Source organism: Pseudomyrmex gracilis, unplaced genomic scaffold (assembly GCF_002006095.1).
Source record: "Pseudomyrmex gracilis isolate BER0280 unplaced genomic scaffold, ASM200609v1 scaffold_175, whole genome shotgun sequence".
NCBI classification, from domain to species: domain Eukaryota; kingdom Metazoa; phylum Arthropoda; class Insecta; order Hymenoptera; family Formicidae; genus Pseudomyrmex; species Pseudomyrmex gracilis.
The window spans coordinates 84,531-100,714 of NW_018020759.1; the positions used below are offsets into that span (position 1 = coordinate 84,531).

Below are 16,184 nucleotides of genomic sequence, written 5' to 3' on the forward strand. Positions count from 1 at the left end.
ATACAAATAACCGCAGCTGTCGCCATAGATTGCTCTTCGCGACCACCGAGGCGTACAGTGTTACCCCGAGGTCTTCGGTCTCTGACGAGTCGTTGGAATTCTTTTCGGCGTGACAGCGGTACGTATCGTTCGATATCGGTCGCAATACAATATACGACCTCGATACAACTCCGCAGATAGAGAAACGGGCGAATGGGCGAGAAAAATCACGGATTTGCGGGAAATGTTGTATTGAGAGACGCGATTCGACAATTTGATGATTGCGCAAGTTTTTTTTTTCGCAATCGGCAAAAGTTACTCGGGACAGAAAACTGCTCTTTCAAAAAAGTCCGAGAAAGATCGCGGGGGAGAGTTTAGAAACGATTCTACTCTCTCCGTTTCTTTTCATTTCTTTTTTTTTTTTTTTAACCGTTCGTATACCTAATGACGATTATAATTCCGGTGGCCTTTCAATTCCGAGTCGCGGGGAGAAAGGACAGAGGCATTAAAAAGAAGGACGAGGAGGAAGAAAAGTGGACGAGAAGGATTGCTTCCCTTGGGAAATCACTAGACACTATCTTCGCGAATTCCGCCAAGATTCTTTTTACAAATTCCTTCTCTTCGGTACGGGACGCGAGAAGGAGACGGAGATAAGAACGTTGTATAAAACACTCCATTTCGTGCCCTAAGTAGAAGAAACACTCTCTTTCATCTCTTTCGTTTTCCTTTTAAAATCTTCTCTCGGTTCGCGTACGTGTCATATCTTTCTATTTTTCCTGCCCCCCTTCCCCCCTTCTCTTAACTTACTTTACGATCTTCGATTTTTCTTTTCGGATGGAAAAAAAAAAAAAGAAAGAAAACGCGTTATTTTTGACAAGCAAAAGACGTATCGTTCGCGTATTCTCCTACGCTTCTTTCGCACCGCACTTGTCAACGTAATTGCAACGTAACGTCGATGCAACTTACGTGAGAAAAGATTGAATTCTTGCGAGAGAGTTTTTACGAAGACACACGATCGCGCGCATTATATATTACGGCAACGTTGCCGAGTCGTTGCGGCCCATTAAAGAGAGCTGTGTGAAAAAATCTGACACTTGATTGACGGCTCGATTTACGTGACTTGTGATATACAGTATATATATATATATATATGTGTGTGTGTGTAACGTCAAATTTGCAACTTTACGCTCCACTACTCGCGGATTGAAATTTCAACGAAATTTTCGAGACACGAGAAACAAAGGAGTCTCGTCGAAGCTCCGCGCGAGAATCTTTCGCGCGAAAGTCGCACCTGAAACATCTGCGCGCGCGGTTTTGTCTAGTTTTCTCCTTGTCGAGAGACACATTCGCGCGTATCAGTCGTGACTTGCATTAAGGTCGGTCGGTCGCGCGCGCGCGCTAAGTAAGCTCCTCGTGAATTCAGCGCGGTCTATTTTCTTTTCTCCCCTGGCACGAATCCCGACGCTCGTTGGCGCCTGTCGTCGTCGTCGTTGTCGTCGTCGTCGAGAAAGAAAGAAAGAGAGAGAGAGAGAGAGAAAGAGCTTTTCGCCGACTTAAGAAAACACAAACCGTAAAAGCTCTCGCGTATACGCGACGTTATATACAGCGACAACGAAACCGAGTGCAAACGGCACCGGGGGATCCCCTCGGCTCGCGGCTCGTTGACGTTTTAATTACATTGCAAACGTGGACGCGATGAAATTGCGCGAAGGGCGGCGCGCGCGCGCGGAAAACCCAACGTTTTCTCTTGAGCGTAACTCGCCCGGGCGCGCGAATAGGTCCTATTTGTATTTCGAACAATCGGTGTTCCTCGAGCTTTCGCAAACATTCACGCAGCCGCCGCCGCCGCCGCCGCCGCCGCCGATGTTAATTATCGCGCATTCACAGCGCGTTTAGCGCCGATAAAACGAGAAAAGCTTTCAGGGCACACGTGCAATTTTATAAAATGAATATTTATACAACGTTATTATAAATAAAACGGTGATATTAATATTCATTGAATTGTTATCAGATAATTTTGTCGCGCGCGATGTTATTTCGGTCATCCGCGTTTTTTTTTTTTTTTTTTTTTTTTTTTTTTTTTTTCCCGCGCGCGCGATAATCGCGCGGTGCAATAATGAGAAGATTCAGCTGTTCCGCGATTAACTCGGGATTATTACCCCGAGGGTATATATAAAGGAAATCTCTCGTTGATTGTAAAATTCGATCCGTGAAGACCCGGGCGGGCTTCTTGTGTTTAACGCGGAAAATGAGGAAAGTCAACTTTTCAACTTGCAAACCCCTTCCCTCCCCCCCGCCGCCGTCGTATCGGTCTACGAATTGGAGATTAAGATTGAATTGCAATTTGGACGGGGACTTAAGTTCCGAAACTTAAGATTGGAATTTTCTTTTTTATTTTATTTTATTTTATTTTTTTTTTTTTTTTTTTTTTGATTGGTTGAATTTCGATCCGCTCACAAAATTCTAATTCGCGGTCGGTGACAGACACCACCCCGTCTTTCGAGCCGGGTTCGAAAAATATCAGGTCACCGTTAATTAGCGGATGCGCCGCGCGCGGCAGATGCGAGTAAGTTTAACGAACGGCGTTCAATTAGGAAGTTTGCCGACGGCAACTATATGATCGACGTACTTCGCGCCTCGTAACTGCCAAATTTGTGGCCCGCCATTATCGTTATGATCATTGTAACGGAAACAGTCTCGTGATGGCGCAACGGCGCTCGCGGTCGTTTTCAACAACGGTTTCGCATTCCCCTCGCGCGGCGAAGCTTTCAAATAAACCCGAATTACTACGATATGTCGACGTTATATCAATAAATTTCTCCACGGCAATTTCCCTCTTCCCCCCCCCCCTCCCTCTCCCCCGGAGGAACGGAATGTATTTTACATTTGAAACAAGAAATGCGCTCTCTAATTGCTTGGGAATTGCTTATTAAGTCGGTTATTTCATTTGAGATTGAAGGCGAGAACTTCGAAAAGTTAAAAAAGATCGAACGCGCATTGTGTGTAACCCTAACGCTGTGCTTTGCATTTTTATACTCGCTGTTCACGTTTGTTTTTCGTTAACCAGCACAACACAGGGGCGCACGTTATTGTTATATTTTTATTTTAACGTGTTGTGTCGGTGAATCACAATCTGTGACCGCGATGACAAATAGTATGTATATATGTCTTACACAAACCATATAACACACGTGATGTACATATGAGAGATGTAAGAAATAAGACACGAAAATCGCGCTCGAAAAATAGCGACAGGGATGAATGTAAAACCAACACGTGACTTTACTCTAGTCACGTGTCTTAAAAAAACGTGACTAAAGTGAAGTCACGTGACAGGGAGGAATGTAATAAAACTAGCACGCGACTAAAGTCACGTGACTTTGGTCACTTGGCGTTTTTCCTCTCCTTTTTGTCACGTGACTTTAAAAAACGCGAGAATATTTTTTCTTTTTTTTTTGTTCCGAAGCGATGAGACTAAAAACGAAAGTGATCGGGGTTCGGTCTCGTTCGTCGGATATTGCTCTATGAAAATCTCCTTACTTCTCAGTCGCGTGTAAGAAGCATTGCCGTGCCTCTTGATTTGAGAAACACATCCGTCCAATCAGCGTCGAGATAAAAGTGACAACAATCGTCACCGATAGAATCGATTGTGATTAGTTGCACACGCGCTTTTTCTGAAAGGATCAACGTGAGTTTTCTCACGCGTAAGGTAATATTATGCGCACAGAGCGGATAATAACAATATTAACGCGCATAGTTTTTCTTTGAAGTCACAGTTAACAAATGTTACGCGCGCGACGATGCGGTTGTCGCGCGTGTTGCAAATTGCAACTTATCCTTTCTCTTTTCATTCGCGAGTGATATAAAACATACGAATAACAACAAAACATATATATATATATATCGTCGAAAACACGACGTGATTTGATTACATCGCGTAGCGTGAAAACTGAAACTCTATTTTTTTTTTTTTTTTTTCGGAAAACTCGGCATTTCGCAGCCACGAGCCAATAATTCCGATCGGTGGACCGAATGGCAAATATCTTGTTTTTTATTTTAAAGTTGCCCCGGCGGTTTGCAACAACACAGTCTGGACACAATGATCGATCTCTGCCAATTGTGGAGTACTCTATAAACATTCGAACAATGTATAGTTTGCCCGATGTAATCATTCACCGTTTGGAAAACGTTGGGAAAAATACGCGAAGGGTTCTCGTAAATCACTGTGTCGAGTGCAACCCTCGATCGTTGCAAGGGGTTGCAAGAGGTTAACTTCTCTCTTAACATTCACTGGAAATTCTTTCGAAATATTTATATATACTCGCGTATATATACTTATCCGTACTTTCCGCCCTTCAAAGCTCTCTCTTCAAATTACGATCGCAGCCCCGCAGAAAGTTTTTTTTAGCTTTTCAAATTTTTTCCTCTCTGAAAAAGGAAACGGCGATAATATGTTTTATTTTTGCTACAAAAAACTACAGGGCTGATTTTTTTTTTTTTTTTTTCACGAAACTCCTCACACGTCACACGTTCATATATCGAGAAATAAAAATTCTCTCTTCGGGGAAACGTTTGTTAATTAATAACGAAATTTAAACGCGAACACACTTTAGCGTTTTCGCTCGAGAAAACGCAAATACAAAACTTCGTAAATCGCGAGATAATTCGTATTAGGATCTTACGAGACAAAATGGTAATGTACGGCGGACTTTCGTACGGCCGTAAAAAGCTCGTAATGCCCCCGTATATCGAAGTTGTGTTTTGCCCCCCTTGTCGATGCTGCTTTTTCTCCGGAGGAAAAGAACTTCCGTCGCGCGCCAGCCTGAGGGAATTCTTGCGCGCGTATAATAATTTCCCATTTTCGTGTGCCGGGTAAGGTGGTAGTACAGAGAGAGAGAGAGAGAGAGAGAGAGAGCACAAAGTTCCGTCGGGGAATATTTACGAGACCGCGCGGGTGCATTAATGGTAACGCGAAAGATAACGCGCGCACTTCGATATTTTATCCCGTTGTCCAACATTTTCTTTTTTTTTTTTTTTTTTTGTGATAACGGGGGGAAAAATGTATTCGCAAAAATTCGCGCAGATAACAGTTATTGTAAATCGTCGGTAGGTACATTTCGCCGGCGCGCAAAGCCAACGCACACTCGTGGCGCACTGCGCACACACTTCGCATATTTTGGGAAAGCGTGTGTGGGCGCGCGCGATTTATTTTATATATATTTTATTTTCCCACATAATTTTCGCGCATCTTTATGCGGGCGCAAATTTAATATCACGCCGATGTTTGCGTCGATTTATCGCACTGAAGATAACGGGTTGTACGGTACACACAAAACTCTGTGTGTGTGTGTGTGTGTGTGTTCGGAAATAACGCGGATATTATTTAAAAAAACAAACACGACTTTTAATTGAGAAACGTGCTTGTATTGCGCAACATCTTAATATAGTTTTTTTTTTTTTTTTATGGTTGTTTTTTCTAATTAATTTGGCAACAATTTATTCCACAGCCGCCGGCGTCTTAGTTCGCTCACTGATTACGATCAATAATTGCTAATTTGATTACTCGGTAATCACGCTCGGAACTTATTAGCTTGATCACATTTTCCCCCCAACTTTGTTTCCCAATGCGGTGTAATTGATCTCTTCCCTATACACATTCTCTCTCTCTTGAAACATTATCGTCATTACAGCCACGCCTTGTGTTTCGACGTGGCAGTCTTTGTCAATATTTATATCATATCCACTAATCAATGAAGAAATGATCTGAAAATTGATCTCTTTTTCCTTGACTGATCTTAATTATATCTAAAAGCCGCGCAAAAATAATCCTCGTTTTCTCGACAATGAGAAACGATCGAAGATTAATTTGTTTGTTTTTTTTTTTTTTACGTTTTAATTATCGCAATATTACTAACTCTGATGCTCTGGCGTGTGAAATAGTGTGTCCAATAAATCTATTTTCTTTTTTTCCCCACACACACACACACACACGTGACCTTTAATCGTTGATTTCGAAACAACAAAGAAAGAAAAGAGAAGAAAAACAGAAAGAAAATCGGTCGGAAAAAATTGCGGAGACAAAAAACACACGCTTATATATCAGTGCAAATTGTCGCGAGAGACGGGCAGAGGCCGCCGCCGCCGCACCAATCTGTTCGAAGAAGGTAATACGCGCGCGAATAAGTTTCCGAGGGGCGGAAGGGGGGAATCCCGGTGCGAAATCCGATTCGCATCGGGCGGGAGGGCGGCGGCATTCTTCTGGAAAATTGCGGGAGATCCGGGAATATTCGTGCAGCCTTTATCGCTTGCATTCGAGAAGCGGCGAAGCTACTACTCCTACCCTCTTCCGCCGCGTTCCCTGTTTCCCTGCCCCCTGAGCGAGAAAAGCGTGGAAAGTTTATATTCGCACGCGCGGGCTAACACGGAGGAGGAAGCTATTTAGAGAGATGTCGGGAACGAGAATATCCCCTCTTTCTCACCTGACTTCTTTTTCTCTTTTATGGATTCTCTTACGTTCCTGGCATTGTCTCTCTTCGCCTCGCGGCGTCTCCTCGAATCGCGTCCACGGACGACGTCCGTTCGTATTTCCGTGCCGCGCGTTTTCCAGCTGCTCTAATCCAGCTTTTGTCAACCGCATCTTTTCTCTCGCCTCCTCTCGAGCTTCTCTTCGTGAAATTCACCTCCTCTCTCTCTCTCTATATCTCTCTCTGGACTTTCATTTGTCTTCGGAATACCCGTGCGAATTTTAATTTTTTATTCAATGAGAGAAACGTTAATCGTATAATGAAAACGCGCTGATATGGCCTCTCTCGAATTCAAGGAATTTCGCGTCGATAATATTATCGATTCCATAATTTTCCGTGCGCGCGGAATCGCGTTTCGCCGCGAACTCTCTTTCTCTCTCTCTCTCTCTTTCGAATTCGCAACGGGAATTGTCCATTAACATATGTACGATGTTAAAAGCCGAGGCATTAACGGCATGTCGTCGGGAAACGTAAGCGATGATGTGGTTTTCGCGCGGGGACGCGAAATCGCGGCAGCGGCTGTAAATTGGATTATCGGACTTTGGAGAGAGCGACGTGGTCGGATAAAAACGGCCCGCCCGGACGACGTATCCTGAAGGATCGAGTCGAGGGAGATTATCGACAGCCGCTCTCGATCGGTGACACGTGTGGCAAACGTGGGATGTAAAGGGTGAATTTGTTTTGTTTTTTTCCTCTTTTTTTTTTTTTTTTCTTTTTTGTCGCTGCCCCGTGTGTCGCGGCAACAACGAGGGCGACGCCGCAATTCCGCCGGTGTAAAACTGCAACTTCGAAGAGAGTAACTTTTTTACTTGTTAGACGAACAACCCACGTCACTAACGAAATTACCGAATGAACTCGTTTGAAAAATTTCGCGCCAGACGACGTGACGTGGGTCGCGCGCGAAATTGAAGTCGAAGACCAAGTTCTCTTGAAGAGAGAATGGGAGGAACGTAATGAAACACGCACCGCGAGAAGAATTCCTGAAACGCGTCCGAAGATTTCCCCAAGTACCACTTTTTCTTCTGTTTGATTCTTCATTATTCGCGTTCGCTCGTGTTGCAGTCTCTCCGCTTCGGTCTGCTTAAGTTTTTAATTACTTCCGTCGTATATCACACGGCTTAAAAAAAAAAAATTTCGCGAACGTTCCGTTTCGCAAATTGTGCGAAATTTCGCGTGCAAAGGTCGCCGTGAGCGCAATTTTCGCGAAAGGAGTTTTGTTACTTCGCGTAATATCGTGACACGCGATACGTGGAAGACTTTTTCCTATATATATATGTATAGGATATATATATATGAGAAACGTGATATTTTCGATGCGATGCACCCGATACTCGCGGAGTAACGGTAATCGAAGTCGGTGTGTAATTCCGTTGACTAATTAACCGATGTTCGCGGAGAGATACGCAACGGAAAATATCAAATCATTACCGGTACACGCGGCGTGCGTTTTTTTTTTTCATTTTTCGCGGTCAAAACCGCGCGAGTTTACGTTAGGGCGGGAGGGAGGGTGAACTCGCGCGGAAAAATTACAACGCAATCAGCTCGCGCGGACATACGCGTTTCCCTTATTACGCGTGAATGATTGTAAAACGCGCGCGGAGAGAGAGATATATCCCGAGAGAGTTGTGGAGAGTTGGAGTCCCGCGTCGCGCGACACTCATTTCGCGAGCTAACATATTTTATAACAAGGCCGCGGCGCGCAACATTATAATCGTTCGGCGAAACACAAACGCTTCGCGTAATTAATTTAGTTACGAGACCGCTCGCGGGCGGTTGTCGAGCGCGGAATTAATAATCGGCAAATGGCGCGCGGCGTCGCGATAAGAGCATTAAAAATTGTGTCCCCGAGATACGATCGCGCGCGTATAGTCGATACACGCGTTACACGCCGAAAACGCGATATACTGTATATGCGAAACATACAACAAACAGCGCGGTCGCTCTTGCGCATCAATTGCGTATCTCTCTTGCGTTGCTCTCTCTCTCTCTCTCTCACTTTGATACAAATCGCACGTAATGGAATAATAAATGTTACCCGTTGTATTTATATGTATATATTATGTGTGTATATATATATATATATATATATTTTGTGATAAAATGAGAGAGATTTTGATGAAAGCGAGAGATTATCTTTTGGAAGTATTTCTCTGCGACATTACGCGCAACAAACGTGCGATACAATATATCAATTTAAACAATGGAAATTTGTATTACGGAAAACAAGAAACGTTAAATGTAACATAAACGCTCGACGAGACAGAGAGAGAGAGAGAGAGAGAGAGAGAGAGAGAAATGTCTCTCTCAATGCCGAAAGATTTGACTTAATGAACACTCGAGAGTTTTTTTTAATGAGGTTTTCGCGCGCGTTTCTTGTGATGCATGCAATAAACGTGTATAGAGGCGTTTTTCCGACCGTTGTTCTTGTTGTTCTCCGACGTCGCGCGAACGGATACGACAGCAAACTCGCGCTAATTGAATCGCGAAGCTCCTAATAAGAAGCACAAATACATTAGCATCCAATCCCGGTGGCCGTATTTCCGGGGGAAATAATTCGTGCGATTCCATTTCTCTTCCCCCTTTCTCTCTTCTCTCTCTCTCTCTCTCTCACTCTCACACACACAAACACACAAACTCGACGATCGATCCGATGTGATTCCCGGAGAATGCGGCAATACCGATCTGCACATTCGTACGGGACGTGCAGTTGTGCGTTTCAATCACTTTCATTACGTTTGTGGTCTGTGGAGGAAGCAAACGTTAAGCCGAAAAAAAAAAACAAAAAAAAAACAAAAAAAATGGAGAAGAAACCCCGCAAAGTGAAATTCGAAAGGTCCGGTAGGTTCCGATTCTGAATACGATATTAACCCCGAGTTGCGTCGATTGCGGGAGAAGGAGAAGGAGAAGAGGAAGTAGTTTTGTGATTCTCTCCGAGAGAGAGATATATTGTGTAAATAAAACTTGAAAACGGTTTGACTTTCCCCGTCCGTAATAATTCGCGATAACATGCTCTCGTCGGGAATCAGAGTATATGAGAAGGAATTTGTACGACCAAGTTTCGCGAAACAACAACAACAATAACAACAACAACAACAACAACAACAACCAGAGCAAATGTATCTCGTGACAAACTTAAAGCGTGTGTATATACACCACCGATTCAAAACAAACGTGTTGACAAATACGACGGTTGTTGAGAATTATTGATACAAACGTCGTGTCTCCGAGTGTGTGTTGGACGGATTTTATTACACCACCACGTATATATATACGTCTTGCATGGTGCGTGTTCTCTCTCGGAATTTTATATTACGGAATTTTTTTTTACGACGCATAATGCGCACACGACCGAGAGAGAGAGAGAGAGAGAGAGAGATTGCTCTCGCGCAAAATTCGACGCTGCGCGATAGGCGAATTATAATCGCCGATATCATTTTTTAAAAAAAAGATAAACCCGGTTCGATACCTGCCCGCATCGCGCCCGGATCACATTTGAAGTCTCTCTACGAGATCAACTGTTACATTGCGTGTCGTTATTATCGCTTTTCGATATAGCGCCGGCGCATCGTTGGGTATTATTCAACATCAACAATTCAATCCGCATTCTCTCGGGAAATGACCAAAGTCCTACGTGTTGGTGCAACAACTCGCCCTGTGTCTTCTGGGAAATACCTATTGGTGTAATCCGAGCAATTGTGTGTGTGTGTGTGTATGTTATGTGTTTGTGTGTATATGCACCAAACCGCGGTGGTGCAACTTCGGTTGTTCTAAATATATCATTTTCGTTATCGTCTGAGTATCCCATTCAAGCTGTAATACGCATTCGTAACGCTACACCTCTGACGTATATATTCTCCACTCATAGACTCGGAAGCTTCTATTGTGCACCGACGACCGGTGTTTGTTGCAACGTTAGCGATTTTCGGAAAGGAAATTTCCAAATGCTTCGCGGCGCATTTTACAAAAAGTTTTGTTTCGCACACGCGTTAAAAAAAAAAAACGTTATCTTTTTTTCCATTTATATATATCGTCTCGTATATATTTCATATAATTTCGCACAACGGCGAAATATATTTATTTTAATGAACAGATGAAATATATCGTTCGTTATTTATGAGATTTGCGAATTATTTTATTGGCTGAATTAAATGAGCAAATATGTATTTTTTTTTTTTTTTTTTTTTCTTTTTTTTTCGGTAATTCTTTACGTTTCCACGTGACGCGGGAAGGGAGTTAATATGTCGAAGGTCGTTTAGGCGTAAATCCGTTCGTTCCGTCCGCGGTAATCGATTGGACTTTTGCACGAGCGGATACGAGATTACCTTTCCGGATAATAATTAGCTTCGAAGTTTATCGCACACCCGCGTCTCGCAAATGTAATTTCCCCCGGGGATACTAATAGGTACGTATTGTAAATTTCGGCGTGTGCACGCAACACAACCGCGAGGAATATGAAATATTAAACCGACACCGTATTACAACCGAATTCCATGTCGCGCGACGTTGGAGGTCGTGCGAGTGGTAGCTTTCGTCTCCTTCGGAGATAATTTTGCGATGAATATGAATATATTCGGTGATATTCCAGGATCGTTGGTCGTAAATGGAGTAGGATCGCGAACCCGAGGTGTGAGAATTCGCAAGACGGATGTTGCCTTGCTCCCGGAGTAGTAGTTAATTTTCCATTGCCTCGGCAATTATTCGCTCATCATTTTCTCGTTGGTTTTGTTTTGCGACCGTTTCGAGAAGATGTATACAATATAATCTGTCTTGTTCAAAGAAGAACGTGGAGTTTCAAATTTGTAGACAAATTTGTTATTAAAACTGAAAATAAATACAATTCTAATTGATTGTTGGAAATATTGTCTCGAAAACTATCAGACGCTTATTAACAACGATGGCGACCGGACGCGTTATTAATATAGAAGTATTTTAATTTTACGCAACGCGCGCATCGAACAGAATAAAACTGTATTTTCAGTTACATATAATAAATGTTGCTATAAATTAAATTGGTCACGTTCTTCTTTGAACTGATCGTAATATAAAGCGAAGCTCGCGATAATGTTCAATTTAAAATCATTACGAGCGTGTACGCGCGCGCGCGCACACGTGGATTTTTAAACGCGTAAAAATTAATTTAACACACGGGAATTCGAATTAAATTCAATTTGAAAATTCATTCTAAAACGGTTGGTTTATTATCTCATATATAATAAAATGCTCAATTTATGCTCTCTCTCCGCAGATATAACGTACACATAATGTCTTCCGCAAAAGAGTTTTTTTTTTTTTTTTTGGAAGTTAGCGCAATTCAAGAACTTGAACTCGTTAAAATATGAACAAAAATTGAGAACTCGAGCACGATAATTTTCTCTCTCATTTTTGTAACAAAAAAAAAAAAAAAAAAAAAAAAACAGTTCCAATTAGCCGAAGAATTTAGGAATGGAAAAGTACTACCTCGCCGCGCGCGCAGTCTGCGCCGCGTGCATAAAGGTGGGTTATTAACTCAAGCTTGGGGAAAGTAGTGTGCTGTGTGTTCGCTTTGCTGTGTGCATTTTAGCTACTGTAGAGAATTTAATAAGTCGCTCGCTTCCTCTCCCGCGCTTGCTTGCTGCCTCTCATGACGGAATGTATTCGATTCTCGAAACAGCACTTTCGGTAAGTTATAAGCTCTGGCACTGAGAGAGAGAGATCTGTTGCAATATATGGATCCACTCACATAAAGGAGAATTCTGCGCGCATATATAATACACGTATCGAAACACAAAAGAGAGAGATAGAGAGCCGCGCGCACTAAAATATACACAAAACAAAAATTTTGTATTATTCGGACTACGTGTGTTTAAGATCAAAAACTCGGGATAAAAAGAAAACGAACAAATGAAAGCGCTCTGAGTCGGGGAAAAATAATTGTGTGTGTGTGTGCAAATTTTTCATATATCAAACGAAACTCATAACTTTGTGCGCGCGCGAAAAGTCGAGATGTACAAAAGCGCGTGTTGAAACGATATAAGTGGATTATCTCGAAAGAAGTGAAAACGGTTTAATTCGGGAGAATTACTTGTTTCTCTCGTCTATAACAAACGTGTTTGTTCTCGGACGCGGGGGCGGCGTGTTGTGTCCGCGCCGTGCTAATTATTTCGACATTGTTCGCGGAACACCGCGCCGCCGCCGCCGCCGCCGCGCCGAGAGCGCCAACGTTTGTTAATTAGTCGAGGCAGTGTTCGATCCGCTCTGGGACAAACAGTCCGAGATATTTACTCTTGTGAAACGCAATAACGCACTCGCGTACCAAAACGCGATATTTCTCGCAGAGAAGATCCAGTATCCGAGAAAATTCTCTCTCTTTTTTTTTGTTTTTTTTTTTTTTGTTTTTTTTTATCATAGCTTCGAAATAACGCGATAAAAAGAGTATGTGGTTATCGATAGATGCGCGAAAGAATAAATTTCAAAGTGTCAACACACGCGTAAAAATTTCTTCCCGTTTGCTATTTCGCCATACTTATGTTACAGTTTATCGATTTATCGTCGGACAATTACCGCGCGCATCGTTTCAGTATATATCGGTTATTGCCACGGTTAGAGGTAATTAGTGTTAATTGAACGAAGAGAGAGAGAGAGAGAGGAAGGGAGGGTGGGAGGGAGTCATTTCGGCTCTCGGGATTCGAGCGCACGATCGTTTAACGGCCAATTAAATCTGTTGCCAGGTTGCATCGCTTCTCGACGGAAATCCGCCGTTGTTTGCCGTTGTCTCACGATTGCCAATGTTATGTCCGAGTTCATCCTATTTTGGATCAACGCGTCTAAGCAATGTGCTCTAGGAACGGAATCAAAGGTATGCGCAGAATTTATCGACAGCTCTAGAAAGACAATTTTGCGAATTGCTCGAACGCGATCGGACAAAATCCACGTTACCTCTCGCGACTGGCGAGTTTATTTTGATATTTATTTGAAAGATAAAAAAAATAAAAATTAATAAATACGGCTCGAAGGAAAATTAAATCAACGTGAAAACCAATGAGTCTAAGATCCTGGGTGAAGGTGGACGTGAAATTAAATAACAGCCAATGTGCAATTAAGTGGATAAAAAAAAAAAAATTTATGTGTCATTTTTTCTTATTATACATTTGCGTCACGAACATTGCAACAATTACGCCAATTTGCAATACTGTATGCGTATATGAAATTAGACGAGGACTTCGAGTCTTCGTCGGGAAAGAAAAAAAAAAGACTTTCTCGTCTTTGGACGCCAAATGCATTATTTTTTATCAAAAGCGCTTGCTTCCAATGAAATCCACCTTGCTACGGAATGTAGGCGAGTTCTGTTCAGGCACAAAGAAATCATCCTTTTCCTCTCCCCTCTTTCCTTCCTGCTCTCTATTTCTCTCTCTCTCTCTCTCTCTCTCTCCGCTCTCGTTCTTACTTCCTTCCTATTTCTTTTTTATTTCGTTCGTTTTCTTGCGCTTGATCTCCCGACTCTGACCGGGAATCTCTCCAATCTTCTTCTTCTTTTCCCACTCTTTTTTTTTTCTTTACATTTCTTTTATCGTCGCAATATAAATCGATTTAGGTCCTTGCAAACGGAACGTGTATAAGAGCCGCATATATATGTATGTGTATATATAATCAGATTAAATGGACTCCCGTCTCTCTCCCGCATGTACGGCGGCGACGCGTGTCATTGTCAAACGGTCGCGAAGTAAAAGGCTTCAATCCTGCGCGACCGATATATTCGTTTCGCCACGCACCTGTTGAGCTCATTAACGAACCGAATTTACGTCTACTCGTCGGTCGTGTTTCTACGCGATAAATGTCCGCCGAGTGAAGTATTAACACATATATACACACATATATATATATATATTAACGCGCGACGCGATGACGACGTGTGTGTGTGTGTGTGTGTCGCGAGGAATTTTTAACCGCCGTTGAAATTGGAAAAAAAATTCGCTACAACGCGAACAACGAGGAAACCGAAAAGTCTCGGATATTATTATTTCTCGTGGAGAAAAAAAAAAGACGTCGAAAACACACACTCGCCATAGAATAAACAATAATTCAGCGCTGTAAAAGATAAATATCAAATAATTCGGTGAAAACGAGATGCAAATATTTGAAAACCGCGAATTGCGAAACGGGTCGCTCGCTACGTCACTGGCGCGCTCCCCGGTATATATCGCTCTTGAGGCTCTAATTAACTCGTGACGCGTTAAAACTCCACGAGAGCTCTTGTTTCACGTGCGCGAAATATCGCGTTATTTGAAGCCACCGGAGCTCCGCACGCAGAGATTCGCTGAAATATGCAGCGCGCATCCGCGCGAGAGGCGAGGATACTCGTGGGAATCGCGTTTTGATCAACCGGAAATTAGAATTTTAATTTTCGCGTTTTTTTTTTTTGTTTTGTTTTGTTTGTACTCAAACCCCGCACGCAAGATACCGCGTGTTCCCACATATCGGTCGTGCTTCGTCTCGAGAGAAAGTCGCTTCGCGACGAATAATAATAAAAATAACTTCAAAAAAAAAAAAAAAAGAAGAAGCGTATGTGACATTTTATTGATACCAGATAGATACTCTATCTCAGTGAAATTTATTTTATCGCGGCGTAATGTGACGTAGATAAGGCAATTGTTCGAGTTCCGACGTTCGACAGCGGAAGCTACACGGAAAAAAAAGTTTTGCTATTATATAGTCAGCAAAAAAAATGGTTGATCTTACGAAATTTTTTGTTTCATCAACAAAATATTTTGTTGGCAAAACAAAAATTTTACTAAACTTAACAAATGTTTTTTTGCTGGCCATATAGTAACTAATTTCTTGCTATTTTAGCAAATCTTTTTTTTCCGTGTACACATTTCGCAAACGTCATATTTCGCGGTCACGTTTGTGTTTATTTAATCTATTCGTTTATTTATTTATTTACCTCCCTGGTCGGAAAAGAGTTTTTTTTGAATGACGAGCACGCGCAAGCTTTTCTTTTATAAAGCGGCGTAAGGATGTTGTTCGCGCGTGGCGGAAGAATCGATATTGAGAAATCTAGGTTCGACGTCTCGTTTCCACTGACTCGTGCAAATCACCGCGGTTGAATTATTCATCGACGACGACGACGACGACGACGATGGTGCGCCGTTGCCCTCCTTAAAATTTGCCCCATTCTCGTACACTCTTGTTTTGCCTACCTCTAACGTTTGATCGCATCCGGATCGATATGTCAAATAAACAACACGTATACACGAAACGTGTAACACACACACACACACATATACACGAGAAACATATATAATACACACACATTGATATATCACACACCCGCATAATGTGGCGCCGCGCTTGTACGTTTATAACAAATTGTCACCGCGAGGCACACGTGATTTATCATAAACATTCCCGTGCTAATAAATCATTTTCAGTGACTTCTCTTCAGTGATAACAAATTCAAGAAACATTTTTAATGAGAGTCGCATCGTTGCATCGTTCGTGTTCGCGCGGACAGCACGACACGTCAAGCGATTAAAAAGCATTTATTTAATGCGAGTTTTTTTTAAATAGAAGAGAAACGTACAATTCTATCGATCATTTCTGTCGATTTGTTACTCGAATAAGATAAGATAAACAAGGATACATTTTTGTTTAGAAAACTTGTCGAAAAAAAACTGTAGTTGCGTTGCCGGACGAACGAATAGC

At 42.3% G+C, this 16,184-nt stretch overlaps 1 protein-coding gene across 5 annotated transcripts in view; it reads left to right on the top strand.

Annotated features, from left to right (window-relative positions):
• Nucleotides 1-16,184, top strand: part of LOC109857848 (protein-tyrosine sulfotransferase) — an 83,755-nt gene that overhangs the window by 44,456 nt on the left and 23,115 nt on the right. For 2 of the 5 annotated variants that reach the window (XM_020434594.1, XM_020434596.1), the window contains one exon: nucleotides 13,211-13,338. The exons of 2 other annotated variants lie outside the window; for them this stretch is intronic. The gene's annotated coding sequence lies outside the window, so the exon portion shown is untranslated. Of the gene's footprint in view, nucleotides 1-13,026; nucleotides 13,089-13,210; nucleotides 13,339-16,184 lie in introns of those variants that run through there. One more of the 5 variants, XM_020434597.1, reaches the window with a different exon arrangement.